This window comes from Ambystoma mexicanum, chromosome 3q (assembly GCF_040938575.1).
Source record: "Ambystoma mexicanum isolate Mex_15411 chromosome 3q, UKY_AmexF1_1, whole genome shotgun sequence".
In the NCBI taxonomy this organism is placed as follows: Eukaryota; Metazoa; Chordata; class Amphibia; order Caudata; family Ambystomatidae; genus Ambystoma; species Ambystoma mexicanum.
The window spans coordinates 309,729,992-309,744,955 of record NC_090926.1 but is presented as its reverse complement, the minus strand read 5'-3'; positions in this window follow the sequence as shown (position 1 = coordinate 309,744,955).

Here is a 14,964-nt window from a genome sequence, read left to right as displayed (position 1 = left end):
CTGTCATCTCATGTCAGGAGAATTGTACCATATTTGCCTCAGTATTTCACTCCCAAAGTCTCTTGGCCAATGGCAATGTGGTTTCCAACTTCCCCCACAACGGACATCTCATGCCAGGAGAATTGTACCATGTATTTATTTATTTATTTAACACTTGTAGACCGCAAACTGATGCCTAAGAGCGTCTAGGCGCTGAGGGAGGCAGTACAGGATGAAGCACCAGATACAGTAAGAAAGAAGGACTGGCAGGCCGATCAGAACAGATGAGTTGTCAGAGCCCTGCGAAAACAGAAGTAACCCTCGATAGCTTGTATTGATGGGGGAAGTGAGTTCTACAGTCTCTGAGCCAGAACTGCGAAAGACCAGCCCCCAAGCCGGGCCCTCTGGTACCTTGGAACCTTTAAAAGCAACTGGGATGCCGAGCGTAGGTTTCTAGCTAGACGATTTGTTCGATCTTTTTCTTGAGATATTCTGGACCAGTATTATACACAGCCCGGTGAGTGACACAAAGCGTCTTAAAATCTATCCTTGCTGCCACTGAAAGCCAGTGGAGACACTGCAAGAGTTCCGTAGATGGAGTCATCCAGGGAGCGGTGAGCGCAAGTCTGGCTGCTGATCTGTGTAGAACCTGCAACCGCTGAATTTGGTATTTTGTTTGCCGTAAGTAGATACCATTGCAGTAATCCAGAGATCCCATTATGGTGGAAGAAACCACCATAGTACGACAAGCAGGAGGGAACAGGGGGAGAATTTTCCTAAAAATGTTAAGCTTCCTGAACCCTGCGCTGCAGATTGCCGAGATCTGAGCCTCTCATGAGCCATTCCGGAGTAGCTTCACCCCAGACTCTTCACTGATGCACAGGTAGCGGGGCATGGGCCCAAGGAGTCAGGCCAATATTGGGCGTTCCAAAGGTTATTAGCCCTTTGTGGGACGAACAGCAACACCTCTGTTTTGTTCCCATTTAATTTCAGCCAGTAAGCTGCCATCCATTTATTGATCAAGACAGTCCCAGAGTTTTCCTGGAGAGTCAGTCTGAGGGGATTCCAGCCGAAACACTAACTGTGTGTAATCAGCATAAGTATAGAAGAGGACTCCACAAACAGCAATAAGATTGGCAAGGAGGCAGACATACAGATTAAAAAGAAGGGGGCAGAGGGCTTAGCCCTGCGGAACACCAGAAGTCAAACCCATAGTGGGCACCAGACAGCCCTGAAATGAAATGATCTGGGACCGCCCTTCAAGGAATGACCCAAAACAGGCCAGCGGGGAGCCAGCCACTCCTGCTTGCTCCAATCCGGATTAGCAAAGTGTAGTGATCCACAGTGTCGAAAAACGCTGAGATCAAGGAGAATAAGAACTCCTGACTCTCTGCGGTCCTGCCAAAGAGCTACATCATCCAGTAATGCTATTGTCACTGATTCAGTGCCCATAGTGGGATGGAAAAAAAAAAGGATGTAAACAATGGTTGTGTTCTAAAAATCTCGAAAACTGAGGAGTGATCACTGCCTCCATCAGTTTCGTGATAGCAGGGAAAAAGCAGATGGGCGATAGTTAACGGCCTCCTGGGGATTTAGATTGGCTTTGTTCAAGAGGGGGGTGACAACAGCATGCTTCAAGGAAGCAGGGATAGTCCCTTTAGTAATGGAATATTGAAGGGCATTTGTAAATAAAGAGATCACCCTTTAAGAATCCAGAGCGGTGACAGCATCAGAAGGTGAGGACGATTTAAGGTCACCAAGTGCTCTCAATACAGTTTCATCATCCACAGGGTCAAGGCAAAAAGTACCTAGCTGGAAAGGGGCCGGACCCGTGTCGACTGGTCCAGTTAGAAGCTGACTAGCCCCATCGCCAGATTGATCATTCATAACTGCTTGACGAATATCGCTGATTTTCTCTGGGAAGAAAGCGCTGATTATGTTGCAGTGCAACTGAGCATTTGCCAATATAGCTTGCTTCCTAGAGGCAGAAATAGACCGTTCCTTAGCCAATAGGAACAGTTCCCTAGAGGAACAAGATGCATCAGTAATCCGGTTAGTGTAATATTTTGATTTTTTTTGCTACAATCATTCTATGATAGCAGGACACTGATAGCTTGTAAGAAGCTCTGCCTTCCTCAGCATAATTAAGACACCACTTTCTTTCCAAACGACGGCAGGCCTGTTTCTGTTCTCGGAGATCAGAAGTGAACCATGCGGCCATAGGTCTGGTCTCCTAAAGTGAGTTTTCAGGGTGGCCAGATCGTCGGCCACCTTAGAAAGTGACTTCAGTAGAGAGGCCCAGAGGCACTGTCTCCTCTATATTCCTCATTAGTTTGCAATAAGTGGTCAGTGACGGATGACATGCAAAGCTTATGCCAGGACCTACGAGACTGTAGGCCATGAGATACCACCAAACCACAAGGTGGAATTCTGATAATAAATGGGACAAAATAATTGTCACACCAGATGACTGGGACCGGTGTAAAGCTGACCACCAGCACTTCATCTGAGAAAATCATATAAAGAAGATTTCCACTCTCATGAGTAGGGAGAACATTTCGGAGTCCCAAAGAGAGATCTAATAAGCTGGTAATCAAATGACTGGCAACCCGATCGGAGGGATCGTTAGAATGCAGGTTAATGTTCCCTAACACGACTAGGTTGGAATAAGTTAGGCCCAGATTGGCCACCAACTGCGAAAAATGTACTGCAAACTCCACTCGAGTGAATGCAGGAGGCCTATACACCATTAAAAAGTGAAAAGTCATGTTGTCACTAACCTTGACTCTGACTAAAAATAGTTCACAAGAAAGTGAGTGCTCAAATACTATCGGCTGGCACTGAAAACCAGAGGGATAGATTAAGGCCAGGCCACCCCCTTTACCAGGGGGGGTCTATCAATGCGTAAAACAGCATAGGCACCAGGGAGCAGCTGACAGAGGTCAGTGTCAGGGGTTTCACAAAACCAAGTCTCTGTAATACATAAAATGTCAGGAGCAGAATTCACCAAAAGACTTCGGAGATCAAAACGATGGGCACCAGCAGATCTTGCATTCATCAGGACACACCTAAGGGGACCAAGAGGCACCTGGCACTTAGACACATCCCCAGAAGTGCCCAGCCCTTGAGCAAGCCCACATCCATCCCCCTTCTTAAAGAGCAATTCCCTCAGGAGCCAAATGAATAAGTAACTCACGTGGGTATCCCAGAATGTCGGTTGCCTCAAAATTGCCTAACTAGCCGGAATCGGCAGTGGATTGGCAAAGTGAGGGAGCCCACAGCTCCTGCAGCACCCGGACGCGCCCAGATGCTCTTGCCTTTCGCACGCCTTTGGTGCGCCCACTCCGTGTCCGCTCCAGGCTGCAGTATTTGTACAGTCCTGGAGGTGGGAGAACGCAAGCTGAACAGACAGAGAAAGAGGACTCCCGAGCCCTGACTTCAGCCAAGCGTGGAGGAGTACGTCGGAGCAGTAGGTAACAGGCAGGGGTAAACAGTCTACAATGAATGTCAACAGCTAAGAATACAAAAAATCATCTAATTCGTGCAGTCTACAATAAAAGTCAATAACATTTGGATGAAAGCAAATTGGATGTGCCTTAATGGCACTAAAACTGAGCTAATGATTTTCGGATCTCCATATGCTAGAAAAGAAACTGAGCTCAGCATATTCCTCATTCAACATCAAAAAGGCACAAATAGGAATATCAGAAAAGGTAAAGATGCTAGAAGTCTACCTACAGGCATCACTGGGAGCAGAGGCCCACATAGCCTATCTGAAAAGAAACTGCCAATACCATCAAAAATTAGTTAAAAAAATCAGACCTTTGCTAAACCAGAAGAACAGTACCACCATAGCTAGAGCAACAATTCTCTCCCGATTGGACTATGGGAACTCCCTACTTCTAGGCGCAAATAACAAATGTTTGAAACAATGCCAAGTGATACAGAACAACGACATAAGAGCCATCACAGGCAAATCAAGAAGGAAGCACATTACAAGCGACAGAAGAGATCTGCACTGGTTGGCCACTGAGGAGGGAATTATCTTTAAATCTCTTACACTGGTCCATCGCTGATTGTATGGTAATGCCCCCAACATACCTCAAAAAGCTTTTCAAATGGCATGAGCCCAGCTATAATCTGAGATCAACTAATAAAGGCCTCCTTCAAATAATACCAGCAAAAAAGGTAAAGGGTATAGGCACGTCCTTCACAAGCAGAAGCATCCTAAAATGGAATGAACTGCCTGTGACTTTGAGGCAGGAATCAAACCATCTATGCTTCAGAAAACAACTTAAAACCCTTGTGTTCAAATAACACCCTGCTAGGCACCAATATACCTACGCACTAAGCCCAACTTGACCTACTTGTGTGGTTTACCACTGTCCCACAAAACACTATAGGGGAGGTAAGAGGATTATCGACCCCAATGTTAGCGCATCCTCAAAATATATAGGCGAAGCCTTGAACAACAAACATAATAGTGCTAACGGGCTTATCTGTTTTATTTCCAGAAGGAGTCGCGATGCCTAGAGCACCATTCAAGGTATGCAAATCATGCTCCAACCCATATTACAAAAAATATATCATTTATTAATTTTCATTCAGCAATCTTAAAAATGTGTTGTCAACGTCAACAAATGTTTCTAAAAAACAACCAAATCTCTGGAGAAAGTGCAAGTTCAATAGATTGAACTATTTTAGGATTTTAAGATTTTAGGGTAAACTGGCAGAGTGAACACCAAAAAATTAAATAGCTGTGTGTGAAGCAAGAGTAATCCACTTGTGGGATTTCTCTGTGGCAGTGTTGTGCAAATACCAAAAAAATACATTTAATCATACACCACATTCATTTCAATTTCAATTCAGGCATACTCATTCTCTCATACATTCCCAACATGTTTCTTTCTGGTTATGTGTGTAAAAACAATGTGAACAGAAATAAACACCTCGTACCAAATCACATAATAGTGAGGACACTACTCTATTGGTCCAGTAACAATCTAAACATCAGTTGCAAATTAATACTAACTCGTGGGGGGAATCATCAGCGAAAGCACAATAAACAAAAACACAATGGCATACTAACTAAATTGGTCGGCGGAAGGAGTTGCTCGTATGTCGGTGATTCAACAATAACTAGAATTGCATACAACTCACCACCTCTTAGTCAGTAGGTGTTTCTGGGGGCTAGTGCTTGTTCTAGTCTTGATGGCCTCACCTCCCTAGGTCATGCGTGATACACAACGGTCCTTGATGGGGTGGGACCCTTCAGAATAGAAGCCTGTCACTTAAACACGTGCCTGGCAAAAAATTCAAGCTACAAGAGAATAAGAGGGATGACAGAGAGGAAGCATTTATTTTAGTATCTGTTCGATCGTGATTTAAGTGCTACTGGTCGAAATATGCAATCGGGCCTTACCATTCATTAAACTTGTAAAAAGATGGTAAGTCCACTATAATTGGGTTTCACAAACCTGCACTCGGTCGTGTGCTGTCGGATTTCAGCAAGACACAGCTTGTTTGCCTCTTAGCGTGCCCGGTGATGTTGAGAACAATACTCACGTTGCAGTGCCCAGCGTTCACCTATGTGAAAGAAATGACAACATGAGGGGCGAAGAAGTATTAACTTTACACTTAGTATCAACTTACAGTTGATCAACGGCCCGCGGCTAGCTGTAAGGGTATCTGTATGCCCTTCATGGTTTAAAACAATAAAGGGAACCAACTTACTAGCATCCGGCGTGTCCTAGCGGCCGTGTATAAGTTTGGACCATTGCTATATCGTGTCCATGATGGCGGGACAAATTCGAGACGCATCTATGTTTAGAGCTTCCGTTATTCATGCTGGTAATTGCAGTCTACCATCGTCTCTAAAGTACGAGGGAAAGCGGTTAGTGCCCGAAGGCATAGCAAGGGCTGGAACCAGCTTCTAGGGTGTCGGCAAGGAAAATCGACAAGCCTGCTTACCAAAGTTACGAGAATCTCTTGTTGCTACCGTCACTGCTCCCGTACCTCTGGCTAGCTGTTGAGAGGGTCACGTGATTTTATACGTTACTAAATATGTCTCTCTGCATCGTGCAAACCCTATGATTGGTGCACAGGTGCACAGGTACCGGGTGCAAGCATTCTTTCCGAAGCCGGTGTCGTGTTTGCGTTGTACATTTGGCACGCGTGGTGCTGGTGATTTCCACAAACACGGTGAGCAAAGCTTTGTAGAGTTCCTAGTGTTGTTTGTTTAATACTAATTAGGCAGTATGCTTAAGTATGAGAGATTCGTAGTAATTGTGGCTCTGCTTTCTTGTCTGTTGAAAAGTCTGACACTTTCTTGTATATTTATGCGTTCCAATCCATATTTTTTTTAAGCCAGTAATGGAGCTCTTTTTAAGGAAAATAAGGTGTTGTTCCTTTTTCAGGAGGATGGTTCTATCTTTATTGACGTCCATACTTGATGTTAATTTATAGATTACCGTCCACCGGAAATCTTCTGGCAAGTGTTGATATTCACTCCAATGTTCCACCATTGGTGCATTCTTTGTCCGGTTCTTTAGGCAACTCTTATGTTCTCCTATGCAGAGTTTTACTTTCTGGTCTGTCTTGCCAATGTACACTTTATTACAAGGGCACCAAACTGCATAAATTACCAGAGCTGAATTGCAATTTGTAAGCGTTCTTTGTTTCCATCGTGAATGTAATCCTATGTCTACGTCTGTGCTCTTGGAAGTGTATTTACAGTACACACAATGTCCGCATGTGTGATGTCCTACAATTTGTGGAAGACCCCATTGCTGAGTCGAACTCATTGGTTGCAGGGGTTTTAATGTGACATCATTTCTTGTAACTTGTTCTTTCAGATTTTTGCTGCGTTTGAACGCGATTACTGGTCTTGGGACAGGTACTTTGCCTTTTTCTAAAATAGGCCAATTTCTCAGAACAATTTTCTTTATGTCGTTAGACATATTACTAAAGGTGTTTACAAAGATTAATTTCAGATCTTTTTTAGATTCTGAGTGTTCTTTATACTCGAGTAAGGAATCCCGGTTATTATTTTTGGTGCGTTTGAACACCTTTCTTACCACCTTCTTGGGATAACCTCTTTGAAGTAACTTTGATTCCATCTTATCGGCTTTTTCTGTGAAGTCAGTTTTTCTCGAGCTATTCCTTTTAAGCCTCAGGAATTGACCCAAAGGAAGATTATCCCTTACGTGTTTGGGATGTGAGCTGCTATAATGTAGCAGAGAGTTTCTGTCTGTCGGTTTATTGTACGGTTTGAGAAAGATGCACCTTTTGATGGAATCCACCATGATCGTAATGTCCAAAAATTCAAGTTTCGTGGGGCTAAAGTTGGAAGTAAATCTAAGGTACCTATCTTGAGTGTTGATCCAGGTGAGGAATTCTTCAAGTGTTGATACTGGACCCTGCCATATTACCAATATGTCGTCTATATACCTACGCCAAATCCGTACATGTTTAAGGAATGGATTGGCCGTGTGCATGATTTTATTTGTTTCAAAGGCTTCCATGAACAGATTGGCTACGCTTGGAGCCAAGGTCGCGCCCAGGGCGGTGCCATGTATTTGTTGAAAAAATTCTCCATTAAAATGGAAATAATTCTTGACCAAACTCATTTCTGGAAACCATAAAATGAAGGAGATCGGTGTGGAACCTACTTTATGGTCCGTAAGGAGTTTTTCTTCCAACATATCAATTGATGCTCTTTGCGGAATGCTAGCATACAGTGCTACTACATCTAACCCTAATAGGATTTCTGTAGTGTGATCAAAAGATATTCCTTCCAGTTCCTTGATTATCTGTGTGGTATCTTGGACGAACAATGCCATCTTACGGACCATGGGTTGGAGAAAAGCATCAGCAAATTGAGATAAGGGTTCCAATACGGAATTTACCCCAGAGACGATCGGTCGGCCCGGTGGTTTAACCATTGACTTGTGTATTTTGGGGAGTGTGTAAAATTGGCGTATACGGGTTTATCCTTTACGAGGAAGTCAGCCTCCTTCTTGGTGATCCATCCCCTTTGTTCCGCTTTTTCAATTTTAATTTTTATTGTGCTCTGCAATTTGAGTGTTGGATGATCTAGTTGTTTGTAGCAGTTGAGATCGAGGAGTTGTCTGTTGCATTCTATTATGTAGTCTTCACGATTGAGTAGCACAATTGCTCCCCCTTTATCTGCTTTGCGTATAACAATTTGTCGATTGTGTAGGAGATCCTTCATGGCTTCATCTTCTTTTTTGCTTGTGTGACTCCAACTTGTCCAAATCGTGTAGAACGCATTTTTCGTATGTTCTAGCCTCTGTGCTCTGTAACTGGGTTGGTACACAGAAAACAGATTTATTGTGTAGGCCAAAGCCGGATTATTCAGGTTCATATTCGGTTCCTTGAAAATGTTGGAATACCACTGTCCCGTCCTGAATTCCCATGTCATGTCCCTATGGAACGTGCTCTGAAGCCCGCGGGCTACAGCGCTATATAAATAAATAAATAAAGCTAAAATTCATCTAGCACTAATTAATAAAATTCAGACACACAATTAGTTTAAAATTACTAATTTAATTTAAATTTAATAGACAATCAGCAACTGATCAGAGCTTTCACAAATGCACTGGCCAAGAGCTTGCAACCGCTCTGCGTCTGCTCCAGGCTGCAGTATTAGTACAGTCCTAGAGGTGGGAGAACACGAGCGGAGCAGGCAGAGAAAGAGGACTCCTGATCTCCAACTCCAGCAAAGCAGATGCAATAAATGGTGTAGGCAGAAACATGTCATCATAAGTGCAATTTGCCTTCTCTTTATAACTTAATTCGGTCGATATTCAAAAGCATTTTTCAAATGTTCTTTAATGTCTCTTCATGTCCCGGGTCCCCCTTTTCTCTCAGGCTGGCTCACCGGTAAACCATGTTGTTGCAGCAAGCGTTTTCTGCCGGACAGAACTTCCCCCTCTGTGCAGAGGTTGGTTCAGTTCTCCCATCAGTGTTCACTGCCTTCTTCGCCTGAACTAGCACAGCTCTGCAGACCTCAGACCCCGCTGCACGCTGTTCTCCCTCGCCTCACTGTAGCTTCTTCTCTCTGGCTCAGAACGCAGCTGCCCCGTTGATTGGGACTCCACGGGAATGGTTGCTAATGGTGCCGGCGCTTCCGTGAAGAGTCTGCCTACCGTGGCCACTGCGCCTGGCAGCGTCAGACCTGTTGGGCGCAGTGGCCTCGGCAGGCAAACTTGTTATTTGCTGGTCCGAAAACAACCGTGCCGGTGAGCTTACCAGCACCCTTTTTTCCAGGCGGCATAGTCATAATGAGGCCTATAGTCTGGCAACATTGATATCTCTTCCACTGAGGAAGATGACTACCGTGTCTCACCCAACTGAGTCCTCCTATTCCCTTGGGGCCTTTCACCTCTCAGGTGATCCTCCCAGGCCAATACCACCCCCACGGTTAGGATCAGGTGGCGGCTGCCTTCCCGTGGCCACCTGGGAGGAGACTTTAGGTAGAGTTTTTGTGAGGACGCTGTAGGATTCACCACAATGGACTTGCAGGACACCAGTTAGCAAGAAACAGGGAATAATGGTAAAAAGTCCCCATTAAGGAGGCAGCAAAAGAGTAAGCTTTGAGACTTCTGAATTTGAAGTTTCCCTGTTCACGTCCCATGCTCTTGTGCAGTGGCTGCCTCATTAAGGTGGCTGTCCTGCCGGCATGGCCACAAGGAGTACCGATATGCAAAATGGTGACCCCAGGACCCAGAGAGGGATCACAATAAGAAAGTATAGCAGCGGGATGAGAGGGGGCAGGCGGAACAGTGCTGTATCATCAGCAGGATCTCGTTGTGTTGTGAGGGGTTTTCGTTGAAGAGGATATTCAAGGAGAGGCAAAGTGGAGAAATGGAGGGATGAGTCCAGCGAGCACTGTGGTGCACTGGGAGCCTCTGTGAATCATGCTCAGTGTCTGGGGCTAGTTTTTCTTGTCCAGAGTGAGTTGCTTTCCCTCCCACTTTCCATTAGAGTGCAGGACAGATTCTGGTATGCTGGGAGCTGTTACCATTGGAATGCAACACCACCTTTTGTCCATTTCACACATGCATCATCAATGAAGGACAATTAGGAACACGTAGCAACAAACAGGAAGCTGCAGAAACTTTCCAAAGGCCTAACAACATGTATATTAGATATGCCCTAGAATCTATCCTGATAACAATGTAACTGATGATATCCAATCTATGTTAATGGATCTATAGGGGGTAGCAGAACTGCTGATGTTCACTCGCAGAATCTTTACTCGGTAGCAACAGAAAACGTGACTAGCATCAGATATCATTAAACGAGTACATTTCTACAATCGGAAAGCTGTAATAATGTAAGATGATTGAGGGCCATGGCTACTAGGAACATGCAAACAAATAAATAGGTCGATGGCTAAAGTAATGCATAGCTACCAGTGCAGACTGGCTCCTTCCATCCTACATTTCAGGAAGGAACTGAAGACCCTGCTCTTTAAAAACATCTCACCAATTTCTGATTGCTCCACTCAACCCTACTTTTCCCTCTCTGGAGCTCCCCATCCCCTGCTTTACAAACCCATCTCAGCTAATATGCTATCCCGGCACCCTACTTGTAATGCCCTTGGTACATCCCCTATGTATAATGCTCCTTTGGATCACAGCTAGGTATGCACAGTATGCATTCCCTATGTACAGAGGTAAAGGTATCCAGTACAAATGGGGTTTTACTTTTCACCTTATCTTCAGGTCTAATGGAAAGAGAATATTGCTGCACACTCCTAGAGATGCATGGAATGTGCAGGGGGTCCATCAGACCTCACACATTGATGAAGCAGCCAACCAACCAAGGGTCACAGACCTCAAATGTATTATGGGGAATGGCTTGCTGCCTAGAAGAGCCAATGACATCCAGAGGTGACCCAATTTACACAAGAGGATGAATCAGCAGGCCAGAAGTGATGTAAGATGGGAGCCTGTCTGGGTGATCAAAATTCAGAATGGTGATTCATGATTTCTTTGGGACTGTGTTGGTTGCCCAGCTGATGTGGTCATGTCCTCTTTGATACTGCATGATTACAACAGTGGGGCTGCGTTCATTGTGGCTTAAAGCTCCAGTTTTATGGTTCCATGTCTTAAAATCGCGGCAAAAATGGCTGTGAATACAAAATATTGTGGCAAAAATGCCATGGTTTTGCCACCACAATCATGTAAATGATGCGGGGGACACCCCTGCACCCATTATACCATTTAAGAGGGGCGGGGGACACCCCTGCAGCCCCTGCTGCCCTTAAATGGTATAATGGGGTACACCTTTACCGGGTCAAACCATGGCATTTCTGCGCGATGTCTTTCACCTGTGACATTTTTGCCACAATTTTATTACCTGATACCAGTTTTATGACCAGAAGATTGTAGTGTCCATTTTTGAAATGTTAAAGTTTAGAGGGCTTCCAAAGGGGGACGTGATTTGGCCCAGTTGCAGGAGGGTTTTACAATCTGCACTTGTGGTCATGCTCTTACTTCCCAGGTATTAACTGTAAAATAATTGAATGTGTGCTCTCTGTGACTTGATGTTGTTCTATTACCTACCCTTTTATGTTCTTGTAAATTCTTTTGTTCTTATTAGCATTCTGCTTCCTACAAATCAGGAGGGGAAATAGAAAAGGGATTGCCCTGAACCTTTGGTTTGAGGTAACGGATGACGATGTATAGGGAAATGTGTTTGCTTTGAAGAGAGAAATAGTTTGGCATTGCAAAGTCCACTTTCTGAAAAATACCTTCGATGACACACATGAGAGTGGGCTCCTTCAATGTTCAGGGGCTTTTCTCTGAAGATAAGTATGGCCATATTATGCAGACTGTCTTAATTATAGCCATGCTATAAGAAACCCATCTGATGTAACAAGTTGAGCGGTGGCTCTGCTCCAAAATGCACCAAAGGCAATCCTTCAAGAGGAGGAACAAAAAGAAAGGTGCAGCAATTCTTCTCAGGGGTTCCCTTTAAGATACAACATGGATAGTCATGGTAGGGGTTTACCCTTGAAGGGCCTTCTGTAGTATGGACTGATCACAGCTGTGGTGACATGCAGTCCAAATGAGGGACAGGTGACCTTTCAAAGGAAAGTATGGGTGCTTGTAGCACATTTTGCAGAAGGAGAAATTAGGGTGGGTGGTAATCTGAACATTATACTGGATCCTGGCCTAGACTGATCTGGCAAAAGACATGGGAGGAGAGGACCAAGAACCAAACGTGTCTAAAGAGATAGCTAACTTAACCTTGCATGATGTATGGAGGGTGTTACATGATACAGCAAGGGATTACACATGTTGTCCAAGTGTCCACAGAGGACATGCCAGGTTCGTTTCATTCTTGCTCAGTGTCGCCCCTAGAGACTTACCTCAGGAGGCAGAAATAGGTCAGAGGATCACATCAGACTATTCCCAGGATATAATAGCACCCCGATTCCCCTCCTGGTATGCCCCACTCCCATTGTATGGATGTTTGTTTCAGTACTCAATTTCAAGAATACTTTGAAAATAACACGAAAAAGGAAACATTACGGGTGAATGTTTGGTACGCATGTACGCTGTAATCAGGGGGGAATGAATTGCAGTTGGGGAAGCCTTTAATAAAGCCAAGAAGGAAAACCAACACACGCTTGAGTTAGAAAGTCATCAAAAAAAGAAAGCCAGAAAACCTAAATTAATATCTGAAAGGGGGAAATTGAGAGCCTTCTGGATAAGACAAGCAAGCTCCATCCTGTACCTTAAACAGTAATAAAGCTGGCAAAGACTCCAAAGCTTCAGGAGTTCGTGTCCAGAAATAATCCTGCCAAAAAAAGATCCAGGGAAATGGAAATTATTTGGGAATTTGATCAAAATGTGTACAAAGTGGGGAGGTTTACCTTCTGGGGTGGGAGAGAGTGTGGCAGAGACATTGGAGCCTCTGGTTTCAGCTCTCTGGGTATGGGAAGCCATTGGTTCTTTTGTGCCTGGTAAGATAGGCTTGCAGCCCCTTTTCTATAGACTTTACTGGTAGGTAAATGCTCTCAAACCGCTAGCTACAGTATGTAATACTTTTAATGATCTGTAGGGAGCACTCCATCAATGAGGATATTGATAAATAGGCTGCTTCATAAACAAGGTAATTGACCTACAGACGTTACCTCTTTTCAACCCATTGATTTGTTAAACCAAGATGGAAAAGTATTGACTAAGTTTTTGGTCAGGCTGCATGAAGAATTTTACCCAAATCTTGTCCATAAGAACCGGGTGGATAATGTGAAGGGGGAGGCACATCTTCGATAAAATCTATAAGGGGCTAAATTTGGTGGATCTGGCCAAACTGGACAATATACATCTGGCGCTACTGGCTTTAGACACAGCAAAAGCTTTTGATCAGGATAATTGGCTTTTCATTACATTGGTATGGTCTAAATTTGATTTGGCCCTAAAGTTATAATTTTGATATTAAGGAAAAAGCTCAAATTAGTGGAAAAAAAGGAGGCCACAGAATGTATGAATCTGGCACAGGGGACCAGGCAACGGTATCATTCCTACTCACTATTTTTCATATTTGCTGTGGATCACTTATCACGAAGAATAAGAGCTGAAGCCCACAATGAAGGATATCAGACGGGTGCTGTGAAGACATCCTGAAGTAGACACAGACAACAGGTTATTCTGTGTCAGGAAGTCCAAATCAAATGACTGTCTGTGTCCAAAACCTATACTTTCCCTCACAACTAACTGTATTCAACGTGTAGGGATGCCAGCATCAAAATGAGACATGTTCAAAATAAAGTCCAGAGCTCCTTCCAGCTCGTGGCTTGTAATCAGCTTCCCCTTCCCCAAGTTCAAAACAGTTCACAAGCCACTGGGGTTTCCTTCCCCATGAGTTTAAATTGTCCAGCTTATCAAAAACAATACAGTTCCTTGGGACACTTCCCAACTCTTTTGGAAATCAGTATTTTTCAATTGGTCACATAGGCAGGTCTGTTTCTTGACTTCAAAATCACCTGTGAGGTTCTTGCAAAACATAAGCTTTTGACTTTCCCATACAGGGGCCCCTCAGTCTAGGTGCAGTTGTTGGACCACACGGTGCACCCATCACAGGTCACGCAACAATACCACTACTTGACTGCTTTCAATCAACAATTGGCCACTGCTTCCTTTTGACTGTGATGTTTGATTGATTCACCTGTGTCACACTCTTCTGATACTGTACTTTGGCTTGGTTGTCCACCATGCACTTTGTTATACTTTTCTGCATTTGTCTGGCTCTTGCCAACACAGGTTTCCTTTTAAACTTCAGTTCCTTGAACTCTTTTAGCTCTGGCCCATACATATCTTCTCATCTCACACTCTTGTTGGTAGTCTCTTGACTTTGCCAATACTTGTGTTTTATACAATACATTCTGTGGTATCTGCTATAAGCACCACCCTTCTTTCACTCCCCTCACGAGTGCACAAAGCTTGCTTTTACTCAGTTCAGAATTCAAAAGTGCTTATTATGGGCCTCATCACGAGTTGGCCGGTAACCCTTAAATCCGGCGGTAACGGTATTAGCACCGCCAATACCGCTCTGCCGGATCACGAGTACAAATACTGCCAGCGCTTTTGCAGCCGGCGCAAGTACAGCCGGCTGTAATAGTGCCGGCTGTAGTAGCGCCGGGACCCATTCACGCTATTACAGAGCCATCACGAGTCCAGCGTAGGCGCTATTAGCGCCAGAAAACCGGCAGAAAATCTTCCAAAAATACCCCTAGCCAAATGCTGGAGGTGAAAGAACACAGAAGACAGCAAAAAGTGCCCAGATGAACCTATTGCTAATCAGAGGCCCACAAAGGACCCATCCATGCACAACACACCCTCCCCAACACCAGAACACCAGCAGAAGCAGGGAGGAGACAACAAAAAATGCCCAGGTGAAACCAATATAAATCAGAGGCCCACAAAGGACCCGCCCATGCACAACACA